Here is a 12,735-nt window from a genome sequence, read left to right as displayed (position 1 = left end):
CCAACAAGAGATCTGCGTGTGTGTGGTTTTTTATCGGTTGAGTATGCTTATAATGATGTTAAATATAAAATGAGGTTTTGAAACAAGCGACATCATCATTTTAATTAAAGGAGTTTTTTTCAACGAATGTTTTACAAGTTTGTTTGTGTCAGGGTGTTGCAGCTGTCAGCTTGTAGAATATGTAGCCATAAAGTAAATTTCAATGAGAAGTGGGTCAAAAAGAGATTTTTTTATAATTACAAATCAGACAGTCTGGGTGGAGAAAATACATGTACTGTATGGGCATTTTCTCGGAAATAAATGACAAATAGAGAAATTGTTTTGAATGATCGTTCAACATTGATGAAAAAAGGACATTCTGGTAGGAAACGTCATCAGAAAAAAACAGAATGATCAATATTTTTATTTTATGGTTTGGTTATTTCTTATGGTTTTTGTAGACTTTTTTTGTTGCGAAATTAAAGTCGTTTGACTAGAATAATCAATAATCAAGTCGACTGAATGATCGTTAATTGAAAATTTATGAAATGACGTTCAATACCATTAGTTGTAGAAATTAACAGAAAATCGTATAATTAATTAATTTTAATACATAATTTTCGCTAAATATCTCTGAATCTATGTATTTTCCTTCCAATTAAGAATCAATTAAGCGGAAGAATTAAGCTTGTGGAGTGATTTAAATGAAGTTAAATATTTTCTTACAAATTCCATTGTCGCTTGCTTGCAAATATCCGAAAAAAACATCAATTCAATACACGCGTTGAACTCTTTTCCTGCTTCGTACTCTCGTAAGTAACCTCCGCCGAAAGTGATGATGGCACGAAAGCGTTCGCTAACTCCTCCTAACCTAATGGCAACAAGAAACTCTCCATTTCATCAACATCGACAGCGATACGTGCGTGTCGGATTGGTACGTCCCCGAGGAGAAAGTGTCGCTTACAAAATACTTCCCTGTCGTCGTTACACCTCCTGGGGATTCGTGTCGTTTCGTGTGTTGTGAATCCGGTTGCGTGACGGCGCATCAAGAGGCGGGATGTTCGTGCTCGTGGAGCCTTCGTGATCGCATTCCACCGCCCGTTCCGAATGGTGTACGTACGCTTGGAGAAAAGTAGATTTTACGAGAGTGACGCACTTCAGAACGTACTTGTCTTAAGGTGAAGAATCTCAACGACAGTAAGGAGAGCGTAGGCTAGTTTTATTGTTATCTCGATTATCACTTGCTCTTTTGGGTAGCAACAATAAAAACCTAAGGAGAGGCAGAAGTAATCACACACATGTTTGTTTCTTTGTTGGCTTTGGAACAAAAAGCTAAACCACAACGATTTACTTCCTAGCCATTAAATAGTACTGCCAGTGGCAAGGAAACTATGCTGGCAGCAAATTGTTTGCCAATAAAGTGGCCCAAACAAACAAATAAAATGGTAACGCATGTTGCCTCTGTGCGATGCAACTGCACATCCGACCGCTGCAAGTCAATTCCGGCAGCAATAAAAGGTGACATTCGTGTTTTATCTGCTGCAGGCGAGTTATTTCTGTTAAATCCTGCAGCACCATCACCGACCGATGAGATTAATCTTTTGTCAGCCACTCGGTGGTTCGGTGGTTGCGCATGTAGCGACCGAAGTGTGTGTGTCTGTGCGTTTATATCGGATTGGTTGGTGGCTGTGTTTTTTTGTTTTTGTACGCTCATTTCATACTTATTCCAAAGGATCATCACAATTGTTACCGCCACCGATCCGGTCGGCTTCATAAATATTCATTTGATTACGAGCAATTGCGAGGATACGGACGTGGGTGTACCGTGAACATTGTCTTTATTACGGATGGTCGTGTTTTATTCCGAGGATTATGATTCATTGTTGACTTTGCTTTTATCCAGCCCGCGAAGTTGTTGATTTGCTTTTGTGCCCATATTTCATGCATTTACTTTTCGTTACAGATATTTTTTTTTTACCAGCAACACAATGACCCGTGTTGGCATTAATATTCCAAGCGTTTCATTTTCTTTGGTTAGTGTTTACGTTATAGAGAAAAATGTGCACCACTTGCTTGTGACAACGGGATACAAAATAAATTGACGAGTTTTGTACATTTGTTGGTTCACGAGGAGTATGGTGAGCCGGGAGAACGGAATTCGTAAAAAAATGTAATTGAAAGGGACAAAACTATGTGTTTTAAATTTATGATAGCTAGGGAAAAGTAAAAAAATACTGAAACTTTTGGTCCATTAGAAAGAAATAAATTATGTTACAGGATTATGGTTATGAAATTGAATGGAGTTTTAAATTTTTCCTGAGTTATCATTGAAAAATAATTCTCTCTCTTTCACTTCTTAGCGTAACGCAGCCTTCTAGACCTGCCATTTCTGGCTTACTACACTTCATGTTACTACGTAGCCGGAGTGTCAGTCTTTGCTGCGAGGCAATGGTCCGAACGAGATTTTGGACTGGTCCTGTCGTATGAAGACTGGAACCGCTACCAGTACACCTCTGACCGCTCCGAAAGTAAATTTTTTTTCATAATTTTTCTTCCATTCTATCGTTGTTCCCACAAATGGTAGGGTTTTGCTTTGACTAGTCGGTTTAATCATTGGAACGTCGGGACGGAAAATGTTCAAACCATTGACAGGACATGCTGTGGGTTGGTAGGTTTAACCGGGAACCGCAAAACCAAATTTAATATAAGTATGCAATATAAATTTTCCTCCACAAAGCTATCGGTAACACGGTTTCATTGAAGAAATTTATCGCACCAAGAAGGGAGTAGAGCAAGGAGTAGAGGCCAAATAAAGGAGAAACTTCTGAACAAGGCAACAGTCGTCATTCATGAGGCGAAAGGCAGGCCACGGTACAAAGAATGTACAGCCAACTCGAATGCGAAGCGAAGCCGGTACGTGAGCGGACCGGAATGGAATCGAAATGGAACCGGTCTGCCAGCGAATGTGAGTTTCGGACGGGAGTTATGCGGTTGAAAAATGAGCCACTCTTCGCCAGCAGCTGCAGCAGGGGCTGCGATGTGAAATGATGAGGAAGATTAAAAGTGTGGCCAGAGAAAAGCCTCAAGCCCCGCTGAACCGTGGCGCGGCAGTGGATGGAATGGGCGCTGGAGGCTGCTCAGCAACTAATAAAACTGATGACAGCTGTGCTAGAGTGTGGCCATGCTTCTGCCATAACCAGTATGCCTAGGGCGGGGAAAACGGCTTCCGTATGTTGGAGCTGAAGGAGTAAAAACGTATGAAAAGTGATTGGACGTTGCATGTGAAATGGAATGAGCGTGAAAATTGTACAAGAAGAATGGTAAGGGATAAAAATATATCTGTGAAAAAAAACAACCAGCCAAACAAACGCTAAAACTATGTCGTCGGTCCGAACTTGCGTCACCGCGTCTGGTTTCAAATGGGACGGAAAAGTTTCACCTCGGCCTCCGAGAATGTTGACAATGTGAGAAACTAATTTGTGGATTTTTGCTGCCGTTGACAATTCTAGGCCACGGTAGGACGGGTTGCGGACAGATTGCAGCGATGCCTTCTTATTGCCAACTGGTGGCGCTTTATAAACCAACGCCTGCTTTGTTTGGAAAAAAGTGTAAAGACAGTTTCTTCCATTTCTCTCAATTTTGACTACACTTTTAACTGGTTGTACAGTATTTATGTCCTTTCATAAAAAAATATCTAAGCTTTAACAGTTCAATTGCAGTGTATTGAAATTGTCAAGGTATTCACATTCTTAAAGAAACTGCCAATTGTAAACATAATTTGAGATTTATTTTGAATATTCATTCTTGAATAAGATATTCTCAAATTACTAAACCGCAATAAAATATTCAAAATCAAATAGCAATAATGGATTGATACAAACAATTATTTACATGTCTGAAATATGTATAATACCTTAGGATAATCGGATATCAGGGACGTTTCTTTAAAATAATCTGTATACAGACGATAGTTCCGATCACTTACTTTTGTTATGTTTTACAAAAAAAAAAAACATAAAACACCCATCACAACTGATATTCAACGAAAGTATGTATAAAACGGGCAGAAAATCGGTTGGATAATACATGTGAGCTAAAGCTACGGATGGCCACCGGTTTTCCGAAGGATTTCCTGCACGCGCAATGCAGGAAGCTGTTAAGCGTAACCACCGCAACAGGTTGTTGGTGGTGTCGAAGAAGATTTCCTGCTTGTGCCGTGCTGAGTTACGGAAGCTGCCCAGATTTCCCTCATGCTAAGCCAAAGCGCACACTAACCCACGATTGCTGTGTCGTTGCCGGTGAATTACCTCCGCTTCACAGTTACCACTTTATTGTGGGAGTGTTCCGTTTCCGGTGTTAGTTTTTTTTTGCACTTCTCGTTTCTTCCGTGTTGCTTTCCACCTCACCAACACCACTTTTCCGAAAATCCACTTCATTGAGTGAAACGATGCGCGGCGATCCTGAACGAGAAGTTTTGAGTTAATGCTGGTATAAAAAAGGGGCCTGGTATCCGATCCTTCACCGGAAGTGTCACCACGCTGCGCCGGTTGGTAAGTAAGAGTGCGGCGAGTGATGCCCGTTTCCTGGTTGCTGGTCGTTTACTTACTTACTTGCTGGCTCGTCTTAGCGGTTGGAAAGGTGCCGAGGTGGAAATGCGAGAATCAAAAGCACCATCATCATCATCATGCTCTGACCGTAATCGGTCTACAGCGCATTTCAGCAGTCTTCAGGACACTGCCATATCTCCGCTTTGTGGTGTCCTGAAGGATGCTTCAAGGGCTTCTCGCATGGGATCCCACAGCGAAGACTGGCGCGGTAAAATAAATAAATGGAGAGCAAATGTTTGCGGAAGGAATTTATCCGTCCGAAAGGCGGAGCGAAGGTGACCATGAATCTGGGCAAGCGAGCGAACGGGACACACGAAGCTTGGTGGGTGGTGTGCCAATGAAAATTGATGGTTAATCGGTTCAAGAGGAGTTAAGTGGTTTGAATGAGCTGCTATTTGGCTTTGGCAAAGTCGGGGCAAAGTTAAGCGAAACAGCGGTGCGACCGCTGATGGGACCATTAGTGTATCATTTTCGGTGTACCAGTGGATTAAGATGTCCTTCAGTATCACGTACAGCACAGTACGTACGTGCAGCTGATGGGACAGTAAATGACAACCAGAGCTCTTTTTCAAACAGCATCCAGACGTGGTGAGTGGGACATATTTACACAATGTTAAGGATTGACGTTACAATGAAGCTGGGCCAATTGCTTAGGACTAATGTTAAGTAAGGTCAATGCTGTCAAGGACATGATTTATTTTATGTTATGTGCAAGATGGTAAGTCTTGAGTGGGTTTTATTACTAACAATCGTTTAGAAAAAAGTACATGAAATTACTTCTAGCTGTAACTTTGGTCTAATAATAAAATTTAATCTAATTATGTCCTTCATCTTTATTTAAAAAAAATGCATTTATTCCATATGAAAGGATGTTGCAAAGAATGAAACCATCACACATTTTACTTTCTTCAACCCTCAGTAAAACTCTTTGGAATTGGATGTATGGAGTTGCATTCACGCAGTCTTTCAGTATCAACTGTGTACGCAAATTCCACACCCAAACATCTCACACAATCCGAACCTGCTTTACCTGCAAGAGTAAACACCAAAAAAAAAAACTCTACAAAAGCCAGTAGAAAACGGTACCGTCACAATAAGCGGGCAATTTTCTCGGTCCGCTCATCTAAAAAGGTAAAGAAAGCCGTTTTCCCGACGCATTGCTTTGCGAGAAAAGAAACAGGCAATGCCACCTTCTTTAACCGTAGCAAAATGGGGTTTTCCAGAAAATTGCCCCCCAAAAAGCTAACAAACGACAGCCGGAAGTCGTGCTACGCTGCACCACCGTATGCCGAATGCCACATATTCCACGCCAGCCACAATGACATACGAAACGAACGCTGCCGTTTTGTTGTCAAACTGGCATCGCGCTCATATTGTGACTTTTTCAGCGCCGTACAAAATAAACAAACCTTCAAATGTTTGTGAAGAGAAATGAACAACAACTGCAACGAAAAAAAAAAGGGAAACATTTTGTCCAACTCAGACTTCTAATTCCACACCGTTGCAGTGGATTAACTCAGCGGTGTGGTTGGGCCTTAGTAGAGGTGTACTTATTGTGGTAGCAGTTAAACAGTCGTCTCACATACGTACACACAAAAAAAAAAGAACGCTCATGTCCTAGGGGCAAACGGATTTCTTTAAACTTGCGAGGTTCATTTTTCACCCAACAGCCGTGGCCGTTGCCTTTTTCCTGCACCGGGACGCGCATTGTGCGGGATCCGATTTATGATTCTTGACGTTATGTTTGTGCCCGGGTCGCAAGGACACGCTAGTCGGAGCATATTTTTATGATGTTTGCATCGTCTCGACAAACCGACCCACTTGTGCCAGGTAAGCGAGCTGGTAGCAGTGCAGAGATGTGATTATTTTTCCTTGCATTGTAGCACTTGGACCCGACTCGGGGCAGGATTAGACGCGAGAGAGCAGGTCGTGAGCGTTTGTTAGTGGTTCACGGTAAGTTTGACTGTTGTTGTTGCAGACATTCTCAATGACCTCGGTTACGGCCGCATGCAGACACTGTGTGTTGTGGGTGTTGCGCATGTATTTAATAATAAAGTACAGCGTAAGCATCGGGTGAAAATCAAGTGGCGGTGCATTTATGCGCCTGTGACCACGCATGAAACCGAAACCGAGACGGTTGAAACACTGTTATGGTTCGTGTATAGTGGTGCTACATACTTATTTCTTGCTGCACAGTTGTTGCTGCTGAAGTTTAGATTTTTTCTTTGTATTTGTTTGTCTCTATCTTTGCAGAACTAGTTTCTCTGTACGGAAAGTCTTATGTGGTTAGTAGGATTGACCACTGACTGTGTTGTGTGACTTTTCACTGTGGATTCACAGTAAACATACAGGACTCATAAATACGGATTATTCCACTAAAGTAAACGCCTTGAGCAGAACATTCAGTAAACCAACAGAATCATCTTTTTAATTTGAAAATTTCAATTTCAAGAGAAAACCATAACACTTTAGTTTCAAGTTCTTGATATAATATTCGTTAGATAAATGGTTTCCATGCAATTGAAAAATTATCTGAAATATTCTCCTGTGGCTTTTATCAAATATTACAAATGTTGTTGTCATTTGAGTTAATTTTATCCTTATGATTTTATAAATCGTTAAACTATGTCAATATCGCTCTAAACTGATTTATTAAAACATAAACTTAAAAAAAAATCATTCCAACTTGACTTTTGTGATCGTTTCTCCAAATCACTCATGTGTCTCGTCATAGCGTAACGGAGTACCACCGACGGAGTTATTTGATGTCGCCATATAGGTAGTAGTGGTAGTCCTCATTTCCATCATTTTTTAATGACCGCGTGAAGATAAATTAGATTATCGTCATCGAAAGATGTCACACAATCATCGTTCACTTGATGGCGTAATTAAATTTGCTGTGCCAAAATTCCAAACCCTGATTGATGGACAGCTTCAATAATAAACCATTTCAATTAATAATTCAACACATCCAGAAAAACCGGGGTGATTTTTATTTCTACGTTCAGAGTAGGTTACATGTTAATGGGGGAAAATTAATATTTCACCTTATGGATGTTTAATTAATGTCAGTAACGTTTGCGAGTAAATTAAATTATTTCAAGGAAATTCGTTTTGAAATGTGTGCGTGTAGGAGCGAATTATTAAGCCCTCATGAAATAGTTTCATGGAACTGTTTAAAATATTATCATCCCCACAACCTAAACAATTTAAAAGATTATGTAAATCACACTCAAATATGTCAAAAATATCGCAGCGCATTCTAGAAATTGGTGCGATATTTTGTGGATAATCGCTTCCCAATTGCATATTAGACCGTTCCCATCATGCGTACGGGTGTTATTGATTTTGCAACCATTTTGCTTCATTCGTACCGCACGTAATATGTTGCCAAATGGGTTGCAAAATATGCAACCGTAATGAAAATGTATGTTTAGTGCGCATGAAAGCACGGTCACGCTTGTGCTGAGTAGACCCAAGAGTGTTCCAGAACGGTAATACGATTCCTCGGGGTTGAGTTTTCTTTCCACTTCCCACACAAGCAAAACCGTAAATGAAATGATACGCACACGGATATGTAGCCGGGACAAGGTTGGGTTTGCTCCAGCAGAAGGCTGTAGCCTACCTCATGTCCTACGCACCGGTGCTTCCGGTAAGGTTGTTGACGTTCGAAATTGGCAAATGGTGCGTTCGCATCATCGCATGTACGCGTCAGCTCCACGTGCACCAAGGTATCCACGGTGCGCAACACCCACGCCACTGCAAGCTGCGGTGATAAATAAAATGCCTCTGATTAGCTGTGGCTTGTTTTGCGTAAACAGGATCAAGCTGTTGACCGTCGAGGCGAGCCAGACGCTCCGGTCAATAGCGTATTGCCACCCGAAACTCGCACACTCTAAGCGCACCACGATGTGTGGTATGATGGCCACCATTGTAAAGCGAGTCTATATACAGCGAACCAGACACGAACCTTCCACTGTGTGTCTACTCGTCTCTGTAAGGTTTATGCACTTCGCCATTCGTGTGCGTACCACGGGGCAGACAGCTCCGTCACATTAGTGCATATTTTATGGTAGGTGTTAATGCGGATGAATGCCTTCCATGCACGTCCTTGGGACCGTTGGGTAGTGGGCAGTCTGTGGGACAGCTTCCCGGTGGTTCGAGGATAAACAGATGGTATAGGAGCTTTAAAATAACTGGCTAGAAAAAGAGGACTAGCATTAAATACCAATTTAGGTGAGAAAAATACACAATGATTTTAATCCATTACTTTAAAGAGCTTTAAAGGGCAGATGTGAAATTAAGAGAAAACATATATGAAGTTTAAATAAAATAGATGGAATTAATAAACCGGTATTATATTTGATAAACTACACCCATTTGACATGTATTATTGATCATCGCTCGATATAAAAATCATTTCAATGGTTATCAGTTTAGCTAAGATTGCTAAGTAAGATATGCTTGTTGATTGATGGATCCATTTTAATTAGATCGTAAATAAGTATATCAAATGAAAAATGTGATAACTCTTCATCTAAAGAGTACATTAAAAATTTATCATCACTGGACAGTGTGGATTTATTACCAAATGCTGTATGACTCTCTCTTCCGCAGATTTCTCTAGTTTTTTTTTCATCCCCACTCATTTTCTCACCACCGGAACGAACCGCATTAGCCGAAGTGAAGAGTGATAAAGTTATGTCGTCAACACATCAGCATACGCTTTTTTACCACATTTCCATCCATCATCCAGTTGTGTCACTCGTGCTACACCACTCTGTTCAATCCGTCCCTCAATGTTGCCCTGGCAATAGTTTCATCTTATTAGCTAAATGGTTTTCATGCGTGTTTGGCGCACGAGTTAGCCAGAAAAGATAAGAGTTTTGGGATGTGGTGCTGTTGGTGTGAAACACTATTGGAACAAAAAGAAAATACAAATCGAGCACCAAAACTGATGGAAGCCATCGTCAAACACGGGTAAGGGACGAAGGTTTTTGGTGTTTTGGATGAAGACGTGAAGGATCGCTGGCTACTGCGTCACACAGTTCAGGTACAGCTGAAAACCCATCGTACGATGGTTCTTTTCCAATGTGTTTGCAGGTAAGCTAATACCATCTGGTAAGAGTGATAAGGAGATTTTTTTTCTATTTTGGAAATAGTCTGTCTTTCAGTTATGACTTCTGATGCGAAGTTTCACTCTACTGAATAGAAATCAAAAAGGAAGCGGAAAAAAAATTTCTCATGTTTTGGCTATGTAATAATTTTAATTTTTTTAGTAAAGCTCAAAAAATACTCATAAAAAATGTTATAAATTATTTTACTTCAAGAAAACACAAATATGCTTATAAACAAAAATAATTGGAAATGGAGGCGCATGGTACTTCTGAATTGTTTTACAAATGTCATACTTCGTTTACACACGGGAGTACAAAACTCGTTGCAAAGAACATTGAATACCTTCAAAACAGCGTTGTTTTACATTCTATTATCCTTAAAAGCAAACACAAAAAATGCAATTCCCCCATCAGTAGCATCATCAGCTCATGCAATAAAGTGCTCCAATTGAACGTATAATACGAAAAGTTTGACCTCATCTTATTACTCTTCCATTTGCTGATTTGCTGCCAGGCGTTGTGAAATCTGAGAATTGTTACGAAAAAAAGGTGCGAAAAGTGGGAATGAACTAAAAAAATCTCACTGTAAAAGGGAATATAGAAAGAAAAAGCTCTACTGTCACAGAAAACGATTTTTCCATTGGCACTCTTGGTTTACCACTTTACGAGAATGGTGACTGTGTAAGTATCTCTGTGTTGGTGCATTATTTTAACATCATTTTCCTACCACGTTGTTCTTAAAACTTTGTTTTACATTGGGTTTTTGCTGTGCTTGTTTTGCTTCAGCATTTCCTTTTCGATTTTGTTTCCTCCGTTTCGTAGTGAGATTGAAAATGAAAATTCAAAAGTTTTGTGGAACATTTTATCTTTCACCTTTTCCGGTGATGCCCCACACTTAAACGCTGACCCGCCCGTTTGCACCCTGCGTGGGTGAGTGGTAAAAGTTCCTGCCATTTGCACTCCCAAGAATTACCAGCTCGGAAAGACAACATACGCCACGGTGAAAGCCTCGAATAGCTCGTGTGAACAAGTGAAAGTTTTTTTTAGTGCAAGTGGTTTGAAGGTGGGGATTCTTGATTCGTGATCTTTCGCTTCTTCCGATTGCCCTGGACGAATGGATGGAGGCTCTCGGTGTGTGTTTTTGAATCAATTTCTTTCGAATTTTTCTCCCTTCTTATCATTCATTTACCGACGGAAAAAAAGATTTGAGGGAAGCACGAAAGAATGCGATGAAACTTTCTTTCCTCCAGTTCCTTATGTGGCGTAAGATGCATGAAGAAGTCGAGAAGTGAGCTGACGTAAGCAAATTGAGATTGTAAACAGCGGGCGAAAGTGACTTCTTATCAGGCCGGGGTCGGAAGTTGCAAATGTGACCCACGAAGTCGAACATCGAATGAGCGAGCTTCTTCAACATCATCATCATCATTATGTAACAGTGGAAAATTTTGATTGAGTTCGAAAAGGCAAAACAATTATATTAAAGTTTTCCACCCGCGTGGGAAGATTGAAAAACAATTTCGATTGGGAACCTCTCCGCGTTAATGCTGTTCGTCAAACATTTTCCATCGGTTTTGTTATTCTTTTTATTCTCCTTCCCTTCTTTTGTTTCTTCACGTGTTCTCATAATTGCTTGATTTACTTGAAGTCTTACTTTTGCATTAGTACTTTGAAGAATGGTTGCACTTGCATGAGGTGAGATCAAATTCATTATTGATTTTGAAAGTTGAGTTTTTCTTTCGTCCCTATGTTGGTGTTGCTATTCTTATTTCAATCCAGTTTTTTAAGAATAAATCTTTAACATTTTTCTTTATCGCTCAAAGCAAAGTTATTACATGAAAACTTAATCTATTAAAAATATGGAAAAAATAAATGCACAAGGTTTTAATAAAATGGTGATACATATGTAAAATAATATAAAGAGTAGAACTTAATTGAAGACACCACTTCAAGAAAGCGAAAGTCCAACTTCGGAAGCAGCCGCTCGAAACGCAAGATGAATAACTTATGATGGCACCAGTTCCAGGTTAAGTATGATAATTTGTTCATTTAAGCGGACGAATAATTCGCTCCCAAAGTACGATAATGAGCGACAGACTGGTAGAATGAGCAATGTGCAACCCGCCGCAAAAGCAGTTCCAGCATAACAATTAGTATTTGTCGGCAGTATACGACTGTCTGTTTGGTTCATCAAAATGCAAAATGTAGTCCATTTCCCTTCGACAGTTGTTCCATCCATTTTGTACGATTGTGTACTTTTGTGACAGGGCTTCGTGTCTTAGGCAAAGTACCTTTTGGGCAACAAAAAAGGAAACCCCTTCCCGTGCACGGAATGGTAGTGAAAGTTTTCGGGACACTGTATTGTCATCGCGTAATGGCGATTCATTTTCTGGTGTTATTTTTTCTTCCATCCGGTTACGGACATTCTTTTCGGGTTGTGCAACATTACCTACAAAAGAATATCATGGTAGAACAGTCGAAATATGAGGTTGCTCGAGCGAGAATGTTAACCGCTCAGAGGCCTTTTCTTCGAAGTCAATTAATATTGAAGTGAAATGGTAAGTTTTTATACTGCTCCTGGGACTGATTGGAATGGTTTCATAAGTTTCCAAGAAAAAAAAAACAAGTGGAAACATAACCTAAAATGTAACCAAACAGCATAAGCACGATTCTTGTCCTATTTTGAAATCAACCCGATGTAGATGTTTTGTGTACGTCTATTTATGTTCTTCCCTTGGAATGGTTTTGCCGAAGTTGTTTGTATCATTTTTCTATTAATTCCCACGTGAACAATTTGGCCCTTTCCACCGTGTTTGAGAGAAAATATTCCGGCGGAAGGAAAACATCATCAGCTACCTTTGACCGTAAAAGAAAAACGGTGAAACACTTTGCAATAACTCATCTCCTGTCCGGTGTAAACTCCCATATGTTTCTTGGCCTATCTGTTGTTGAATGGTTGGAACCGTGTTGTGAGACTGTGTGAGTTCCTTGCCCGTGTGCATCAACACTAGCAGTAATAAAGCTATAAAATGTCA

This window comes from Anopheles marshallii, chromosome 3, assembly GCF_943734725.1.
Source record: "Anopheles marshallii chromosome 3, idAnoMarsDA_429_01, whole genome shotgun sequence".
NCBI lineage: Eukaryota > Metazoa > Arthropoda > Insecta > Diptera > Culicidae > Anopheles > Anopheles marshallii.
This window is presented reverse-complemented; position numbering follows the sequence as displayed.